At 37.6% G+C, this 9,212-nt stretch overlaps 1 pseudogene; it reads left to right on the top strand.

Annotated features, from left to right (window-relative positions):
- The first annotated feature begins 8,020 nt into the window (after window positions 1-8,020).
- On the top strand, window positions 8,021-8,157 carry LOC145278470 (U2 spliceosomal RNA; annotated as a pseudogene).
- The last annotated feature ends 1,055 nt before the right edge of the window (window positions 8,158-9,212 follow it).

The following is a 9,212-nucleotide window of genomic DNA, read 5'->3' as shown; positions in this document are numbered from 1 at the left end:
GGCGGAGTCATTAAATTGCGCGCCAATGCTAATGCTGCGATCTTAGAAAGGAGTCCAATTTCTTCGCTCGAATCGGCCAATGTTCACCGTCATTGTTGTTGAAGTCTATGCTCCTACACTTGACAACAAGGAGTAATGGTTTTTTTACTCTCGACACAATGTGCAACATGTCCTCTCAAGCGATATGCAAATTATGACGTATCATCTGCCAAGGAAACGAACTGGATCCTCGCATCACGTCTTCGAGGCCTTCGAATTAGGCAAATAGCGATCGAATCATCAATTTTGTCTCATTTGATAGATCTTTAGTTACAAAAACACGCTTCCAGCACACGTGACAACACAGGAAAGCGTGGTATACGAATGATGGTCAATTGTCCAGATAAATTAACTTCATTTTGGATGGTTCAAGATGAAGCAGCTGCGTTTTACACCGTCGGATGTTAAGAGATACAGAATCAAAAAATCTCAATGGGTCAGATCATGTACGTGCCAAACGTAAGTCTTAATCTTCGTGATGATTAGAGGCAGAAAATTCAATGCGACATTGAAATTAAATACGGCTATAATGTTTTCACACTGTTTAATCATAACGTATCGCCAGAAGAGTATCGGTTTATTTTTAATGACAACGTCCAAGAAGTAGATCATAAAGATGGATCTCGAAACATGCACTTATGTTGGTTGAAAGAAATAACAATGATGTGATATCTCCTGTCTTGAGAAATCTAATCGTATTTTTTTCTGTTCTTTTTTTTTGTGTGGGATTGAAATATGATTCCAAATAAACAAGAAGACACCCAAGATCGCCATGGGCATGGAATATGTGCCTACATTAAGGATGGCTTCCCGTGTGGCAGGGATATCTCTAGAGAAGATCCTAATTTACCCTATATGTGCTTCAGGGTTGCACTTGCTAACACCATTGCATTTATATTTGCCCTCTATAGGCCCCACAACAACGGAGTTACTATCTTTAAGAGCATATCTGAGAAAATAGACCACATACTGTCTGCACATCCCTCGGCTAACATCCACATCTCTGGTAACTTCAACGTCCATAACGTGGAATGGCTGACCCATTCTAATAAGACAGATGATGAGGGGAGGTTTTGTCATGATTTTGCCATGCTTATGACCTCACTCAGATTGTTCGCGAACCCAGCCGTGTGCCCGATACACCCGGTCAATATGCAAGACTCTTAGACGTATTTCTCTCAACTTCCCCTGAGCTATGTTCATGTTCCGTTCATTCTCCTCTAGGATCCTCCGACCACTCCGTCGTATCAGTTAAGATAAAAACGAAATGTAAGAAGCCCCCAGATGTACCCCTCCACCGTACTGTATACCGATACTCTATGGCTGACTGGGATAGCTTCCGTACATTCATATCTGATTTACCTCTGCACTCCATGTTTAAAAAGCAAGTGTCCTCTATAGTATCAGATCTGACCGAATGGTTAATTGTAGGCATAGACCAATTCATACCATCTAAAAAATTCCAACAAAAACCTAACAGCCAGCCATGGTTCTCCCCAGAATGTGCTGCTGCTATCGCGCACAGAAATCACTTTTTCCATAGCTACCAACGTAATAGATGCACTGAGACTAAAGCTGCTTTCAGGTATGCCAGCAACCACTGTAAAAGAGTAATAAAAAATGCAAGAGAGCTATATCCCCAGTCTGTTAAATCCAAGGTAGCTTAACAGTGGCTTGGATCCCACCAGTTTTGGCAAATAACAAATAGGATCCTGAACAGAAGTGTGCGTTCTATCCCAACCATTATCAATGAACCAGGAGGTCATCTCGTCAGCGTCAGACAAGGCCAAACTATTTGCAAAGAACTTTGCAGCTAATTCTATCCTATGCGACGAAGGCCATCAACTCCCCATATTTCCTCCTATAACACAGAACAAGCTAGGTAACATACAAATATCCGTGCATGAGGTCGCCAAGCTAATCAAGAACCTAGATTCCAGTAAAGCAACTGGCCCTGATGGCATCCCAATTATAGTGTTAAAAAAGCTTCAACCAGAACTTGCTCCCATACTTACGAAACTATTTAAGCGCTGCCTTAAAGAGAAGTGCTTTCCGACTCCCTGGAAGACCTCACCAGTTTGCCCTGTATTTAAGAATTCAGGTGATAAGTCATCACCCTCTCAGTACAGACCAATAAGTCTCCTGTGTGTTATGAGTAAGTTGCTGAAATCCATATTAAATAGAGAAATAGTCAACCACCTCAGCAGGAATAACTTTCTTAGTGACACACAATATGGTTTACGCTCTGCAAGATCTACCGCAGATGTGCTGACGGTTATATCCCACACGATTAGTGAATCTCTTGACAAAGGATTCCGTTCTAGGGCAATTGCTCTTGACATATCAAAGGCCTTCGACAAGGTATGGCATAAGGGTCTACTTCACAAGATTTCCAGCTACGGTACACTGGAAATGTTTTCTAAATCATTAAATCATTTCTCTCCGATAGGCTCATAAGAGTAGTGGTAGATGGACAAAAATCGGAGGCCTGCAATATAAATGCTGGAGTCCCTCAGGGGTCAATCCTAGGCCCAACTCTCTTCCTGATCTACATCAATGACCTCCCTAAACACATACTTAAATCATTCGTTGACATCTATGCTGATGACACGACCATCTACGGCAACACATCAAAAGCTGTAAATGACAAAATTCTCTCTGATTCTCTCTCCTCTGATCTCGAGCGCGTGGTTCAGTGGGGGAAGATGCGGCTGGTTACCTTTAATGCATCCAAAACCAAACTCCTATCCTTACATCATCAACGCTCTGGTCCCCAGCTGGCATCAATTGTGATGGTGGTTCTCGTCTGGGTGAGGCCCCGTGTTTTGACAAGCTTCTGGGTTTAACCTTCACTCATGATCTGAAATGGAACACGTACATCAAGTCTGTTGCCATGGTCGCTGGAAAGATGGTGGGATCCTTCTACCGCTCCAGGAGATATCTCACTACTGATGCAATGCTATATCTATATAAAAGCCAAGTACGTCCAAGGATGGAATACTGTTGCCATATCTGGGCAGGAGCTGCTAAAAAAGCTTATCCTGCCTTGATAGAGTACAAAATAGACTTCGTGGCTTAGTGGGGATGCCCTTTTATCTACCCTGCAACCTCTCTCCCACAGAAGAGACGTTGCGAGCCTATCCTTTTTTTATCGTTATTTCCATGGCAGGTGCTCGTCTGAACTCCAATCTGTGGTCCCCCCTCGCTAATCTTTCACGAAAAACACCCGTCTAGCTGAATCCACTGTGAAAAATTTCCCCCACTTGATATCTGTGCCTAAATCAAAACGCGGATTCCATGAACAAAGCTTCTTTCTTAGAACTGCACGCCTGTGGAACTCTGTTCCTTCTGCCTGCTTCCCTCCGGACTACAACTTGGATGTCTTCAAGTGCAATGTTAACGAATTCCTGATGAACCGCCCCCTTAAGTAAACACTTCATCAAATCTCCACACTAACGTAATGCACTTGCAATAACCGTTATCCCTGAGTGGCTTCCGGGCCTTGATAAGTGGTGATCACTGTGTAAAAAAAAACAAAACAAGAAGCATCGCAGCCTTGCATGATTTACTATATGAGTTACTCAATCGACAACAAAGTGCCTTAGTGTCCCACCGACGAAATGTTGCATCCTCTGCCTGTTCTACAAGTATTTTAATGGTGAATGCACTGACGACTTCAAGCACTTATACCCCCACGACGTAAATATCCTCGACAAACCCGACAAGCAGCTAAATCCCACCCCCACACAGTAGAGATCCTTAGATGTAGGAGAGCTTTTTACTCCAGTATTTTGTTCCCCAGAACCGCTAGACTTTGGAATTACCTTCCGGGTTCCTGCTTCCCCAACTTTACTGACATGTAAAAGTTCAAGTGTAACGTGAACCGACATCTTGCTGCCTAAATCCCGACATAGCATGCTAGTAGCTCATGCCCATGATAGTATCCCCCTACACCAAAATAGAAATGTTTCTTGTTTGGGATGAAAATATAAACAAAAAAAACAAAAAAACGAAACCTTGTCACAAAACAAAGGAGCAATTATCACAAATCTGGCAAAAAGATCCCAACGTTGGCATCAGTACTATTATACCACGAACCGCATAAACATATCCTTCTTCCTAATTAAGACGTTAATATCTCATGAAAGTTGATTGAAGAAATCATAAAAAAACTGAAAAATAACAATACTGCTACTGAAGTGAGCTGAGACTTATAAGTGCTGCTGAAAATATGGCGAATTTGTTCTACCGAATGTTCTGTTCAATCTAAAACACGGAAAAAAATGTACAATCATTGGAGTGACTCGATTCTGCTATCTTTCTTCAAAAAGGTGACAGGTGTAAATGCAACAACTGAAAAGGGACTAACTTGATATCACATTTTATATTGATTTAATTATCCTCATCAGACGCTTTCAGCAAGAGCATGATGAGAGCACTGTTATATTCTGGAGCTCTAAAACGGGGTCTGTGTATGAATATGTTCCATAACGACGTATATGTTGAATCGTGGGGTTTATTTTTTATCTGTATATTAATGCAAGTGTAAATGCGTGTGCGTATATACATCGTATTATTTAGTTGATTGTCTAGTGTGTACATTTTAACATTTATACAGCAGTTACAACAGGAAACGATTAGCGTGGACGTATCGAAACAGTTGTAGACAAACAGTTCTTTTTAACAGGTGTAAATAACAACACTCACCTGAATTATTTACGAACATGTAATTTCATGATTTCCGCCGACATCTTCAAAGATTGCAGTATCTTTACATCCTGGCTGTCCGATGAAACGCCGCTCCCTGCGTCATGGAGAGACCAACTCCCCCTTTGAGTCGTCCATTCTTTCTGATGTCCAGCTAATGACTGACTTAAATCTCCCCAAATCTACATCTTATTACGTGTCTCAGACCAACAGCTGATGTAACCTCAATCTAGTGATTTGTTTATGCAAACCAAAAAATCATATTTACATCTATTTTCTTTTGTAGCGATATTATTATTTGCTGTCAATCACATTTTCCCAATCTAATCGTTTATATTTCTAATCATAATAATCGATCCAGCGACCATTTACATTATTATTATTATTATTATTATTATTATTAATAATAATAATAATAATAATAATGATAATAATAATAATAACAATGTTTTCACACTTGCCATAGTTAACACAGATACTACTCTATGATCACATCCAACGGGTTACAACATTACAGCACTAGGCCTAGCCAAATTGGTTATCGCCGGGGCAACGGTTTTATCAACTAAATTCTCATTTTACGCAAAGTATTGGAGCGACGCTTGTGCTATCAAAAGTCAATTATTGTCTGCTTCGTGGATTTTTCAGCTGCATTAGACTTCGTTGATTGCGATTGCCCGTGGGAGATTATGAACTGCTCAACCTAATTAATGCATACTACGGACATACCAGAACCAATGTCTAATGTTACAGTCAGGATTCCTATTTGTTCAACGGCCGATCTGATGTTCGTCAAAGTTGCATTCTTTCACTAATTCTTTTCAATAACATCATTGATTGGATCTTTAAGCAAATACTAATTGTCATCTCAAGTGTGCAAGTAAAACAGATCTTTACATTCACTGATCAAGACTTTGGTGGCTACGGGTCAGTATTAAGCGAGACATATGCAGATATCTTAACTGGACTTGATAGTATTGGTACTGCATCTTCACAAATTAGCATGAAAATTAACGTGACAAAAGCGAAAATCTCCCAGTCAACATCTTTCTGCCTAATCAAGTCCTTATAACCTTTAACGGGAAAGTAGATGAAGAAGTTGACAATTTCAAATGTATCGGATCTACCGTCATAACCACACGGGTAGGCGAACAAATAACACCGTAATCCGGATCATTAAGGATCGCATTGCTTTCTGTCGGCTTCACAATCGTCTTTTGACTCTTTTACTTTTAATCTAAATGTTCTAAAGCCCGTTTTATCTTTGTATACTGATAAACGCAGGGGTTTCTTCTCATCTGATGAGAAGCATTTAGCTTCGAAATGGCATGGCACAAAGTAGTTATTTTCAATTTTCAGCTCATTATCGCATTTTTTAACCTTATGATTTAATAAATTTCTGTGTAACATTTTTCTTCAAGTTTTTAATTTCGTCGCAGGAACAAATGGACAAGCAAACAAGAATCATTAACCCTGACTTGGATTTCTTTTCCTTTTTAACACAATACATTTATCACCGTTTTTCTTTCTCCTCGTAACGACATCAGCTTAAGAGTCTCTCGCTTTTGCTCCACTAAGCACCGGCTGTAGACAGCCAATTTTTATAGGTCCGTGTTTATCGACCACACTTTTTCTTCTCCTTCGGCGTCGACTTTGTTTCTCCCCGCCTACATGGTGTCTTTTTTTTCTTTTTCTTCAGTTGCAAAATACACTTGCCAATTTGCATACGCGTTCAAACGCTGCTCTTGCTGCTAATACAATCGCTTGCCATCCATCCTTCCGCTGCTGCTGCTATTTTCATACGCACTTATATGTGCTCTCTTACACAGGGTCAAAGCGGAAGCGTAAAACTATCATAATAGAATAATAAGAATTAACACTTTGCTTATATACGCAGTCTTTTACAAAAATAAAAATAAACATAAAAATAAAAACTTGAACTCGTTTAAAAAACAATTATAATAAAAATAAATCTCAATTAAAAGAAATTAATATGTAATAAGTGTAATATTATTATACATTAATAAATTTCTCTGTTGAATAAGTTCTTGTGTCAAATGTGACATTTTTAGATTAAGTTAGCTATTTCTTCTCTAAAATTATTAAGAGGATGAGATATTGTTCTGTAGGATGTATTTTCCGCCCCTTGCTGTATTTGTAATAACTTTCAAATAATCCCTTTGAAATTACATGATGTGCATATTTAAGATTAGCGTCAATTTAATGAATAAAATATAAGTATAAACATATAATATTATTAAAATAAGATAGCTTTTACGAACTGATAAAATATAAATAATAAGCTAATTAATTAAATATTCCACCTGTATTGAATCAAACAATATAAAATAGTAAAATTATATAAATATAACATAAAGCATTAGTGAAAAAAGCCCGCAACAAATAATTAATATTTAAATTAAAAATAAAAGAATAAGATATTTTTACTGTTTACGGAAAATCTTCATTAATATAAATCTATTGAGCATATTATTTCTGAAAAATAAAATAACTTTTGTCTTTTGTTTGTTTGTCCTTTTTTGAGGAAAGGAGACGTCTCCTGAATTTTCAAATAATATTCAGTGAATAATGTACTCAAATTAGATACATTTATGAAGAAAAATATTTTGTTTTTATAGTTTGTTAATTTTTTTCACTTTCTCTTTCAACATTTCGATCTTTTTCGCATTTTCAGACGCTCAGTACATTTTTTAGTCGCGTGCAAGCGACTCTATAAGTCACTCCGTCGGTCGGTCGGTCGGTCGATCGGTCTGTCCGTAACACTTTTGTGCTTGGCCTTTTTTGTTAAGCTCAAAGGTCTGTTGTTAATAGATGTTGTTCTTAGCTTTTTAAGCTTTTCTTGGCCTTCGGGTCAAGATCAAGACTATAAGTCTACATTTATTACTTCTAATCACTTTAGTCACAGAGACCCTGAACCCTTTCCCTCCCAAATTTCTTGTAGGGCCTTGTGCCTAATTTTGTTGTTTAAAAATCTTTTGTTTTTTACTTAATTGTATTTTCAAAATTTTAAAAGCAATAAAATATATAAACAAGATCAAAGTGTAGTATCTGTTCCGGCAGATACTGCAAGCAAAGACCATATGTGGAGGCAGCCCCACATATAAGACCTTGGTCAATGTAGGGGAAACCCTTTATACCAATTGTCACTATCCAGCTCCCATACTCCCCGGGGAGTAGGTCCCCATTTCCCCTTCACTCCTCACATTAAAAATCGGCCTTGTGCCTTATTTTCTCGGTGGGGGAGCAAATAAATACCCTTTTCTTTGCCTTTTGGCAAAGATCAAAGTGTAGTATCTGTTCTTGCTACATGCTGTACTTATGTTTGTAACTTTGTGATATAAAGTGGAGGATCACTTTTCTGTATTAAATATTGTAAAATGATCACCCGTTTTACAACCAGTCAGTCTCAAAGCCATTCAAGGCATTCTCCAAATCATTCAAGTTGTTTTTGAAGGATTCCAGTTATTTTTAAGCATTCAATTCATTCTTAAGGTCATTCAATTCATCCTTAAGTTCATGAAAGTCATTTTAAGTTATTTACTTTTTATTTATTTAAGTCATTTCAGCCCATTTTTCGGTCATTTTAGTTTATCTTTAAGAATTTCATATCAATCCTACATTCACGCATTCATTCATTACTCGAGAGCACGCGACAATGGCTATCGGTCTTGTTTTTCTTAAGTCACTGCTTTTGAAGGCCCAAATGCTATTCGAGGATAATAACTAATGTGTGTCAAGTAGACGATGAGACAATACAGTCTTTCCCTCTTGCATCTACGTATCAGAATTTTACAAAAAACGTTAAATTTCAAAATCTTACAGATATTATTTCACCTTAGGTTTATAATCCACTTTGTCTGGGTGAATCTGTCTCAAATGCATTTTATTTCATTGCTTTTTCCTTTTTGTACTAATTCCTCTTCTGCCATTTTTATCAACTCCATTTCATTTTATTTCGGTTATCTCTTCCAACCCTTTCGTCCCTATCTATCCTTGATTTTAGTTAAACAGAATGTATAGAAGGCGGTACAATTCAGAGGTAACGGAAAGACACAAGCTAAAGCAGGTGAGAAAGTTTTGTTAATACAACTTACAAATACATGATTTTGTTTCATTTTTTAGAGTTTAAAACAAAATAAACGAACAAAGGATTTGAAAGATGTTCTCCATTGTTTACAGTTTTTCAATATTTAAGCATTTTACATTGTCCAAACAATTTTCGCGTACAATCGATAATGGACGATTGTTGATCTAAAATGAAACCATTTTGTGTTGAAGTTAAAAGCAGTAAACATAAACCAACAGTTTGTTGTTTTACTTTGTCGAATATTCACAAAGTTATTAGATTGTATTAAATGCACTCATGTTCCATGGAGTATTTCAACATTTTCCTTTTCCTCTCTTTCACTTAAATATTAAATATCCTTTTATGAAAAGAAGGAAGT

This window comes from Euprymna scolopes, chromosome 6, assembly GCF_053919585.1.
Source record: "Euprymna scolopes isolate OS-2025 chromosome 6, ASM5391958v1, whole genome shotgun sequence".
In the NCBI taxonomy this organism is placed as follows: Eukaryota; Metazoa; Mollusca; class Cephalopoda; order Sepiida; family Sepiolidae; genus Euprymna; species Euprymna scolopes.
This window is presented reverse-complemented; position numbering and strand designations above follow the sequence as displayed.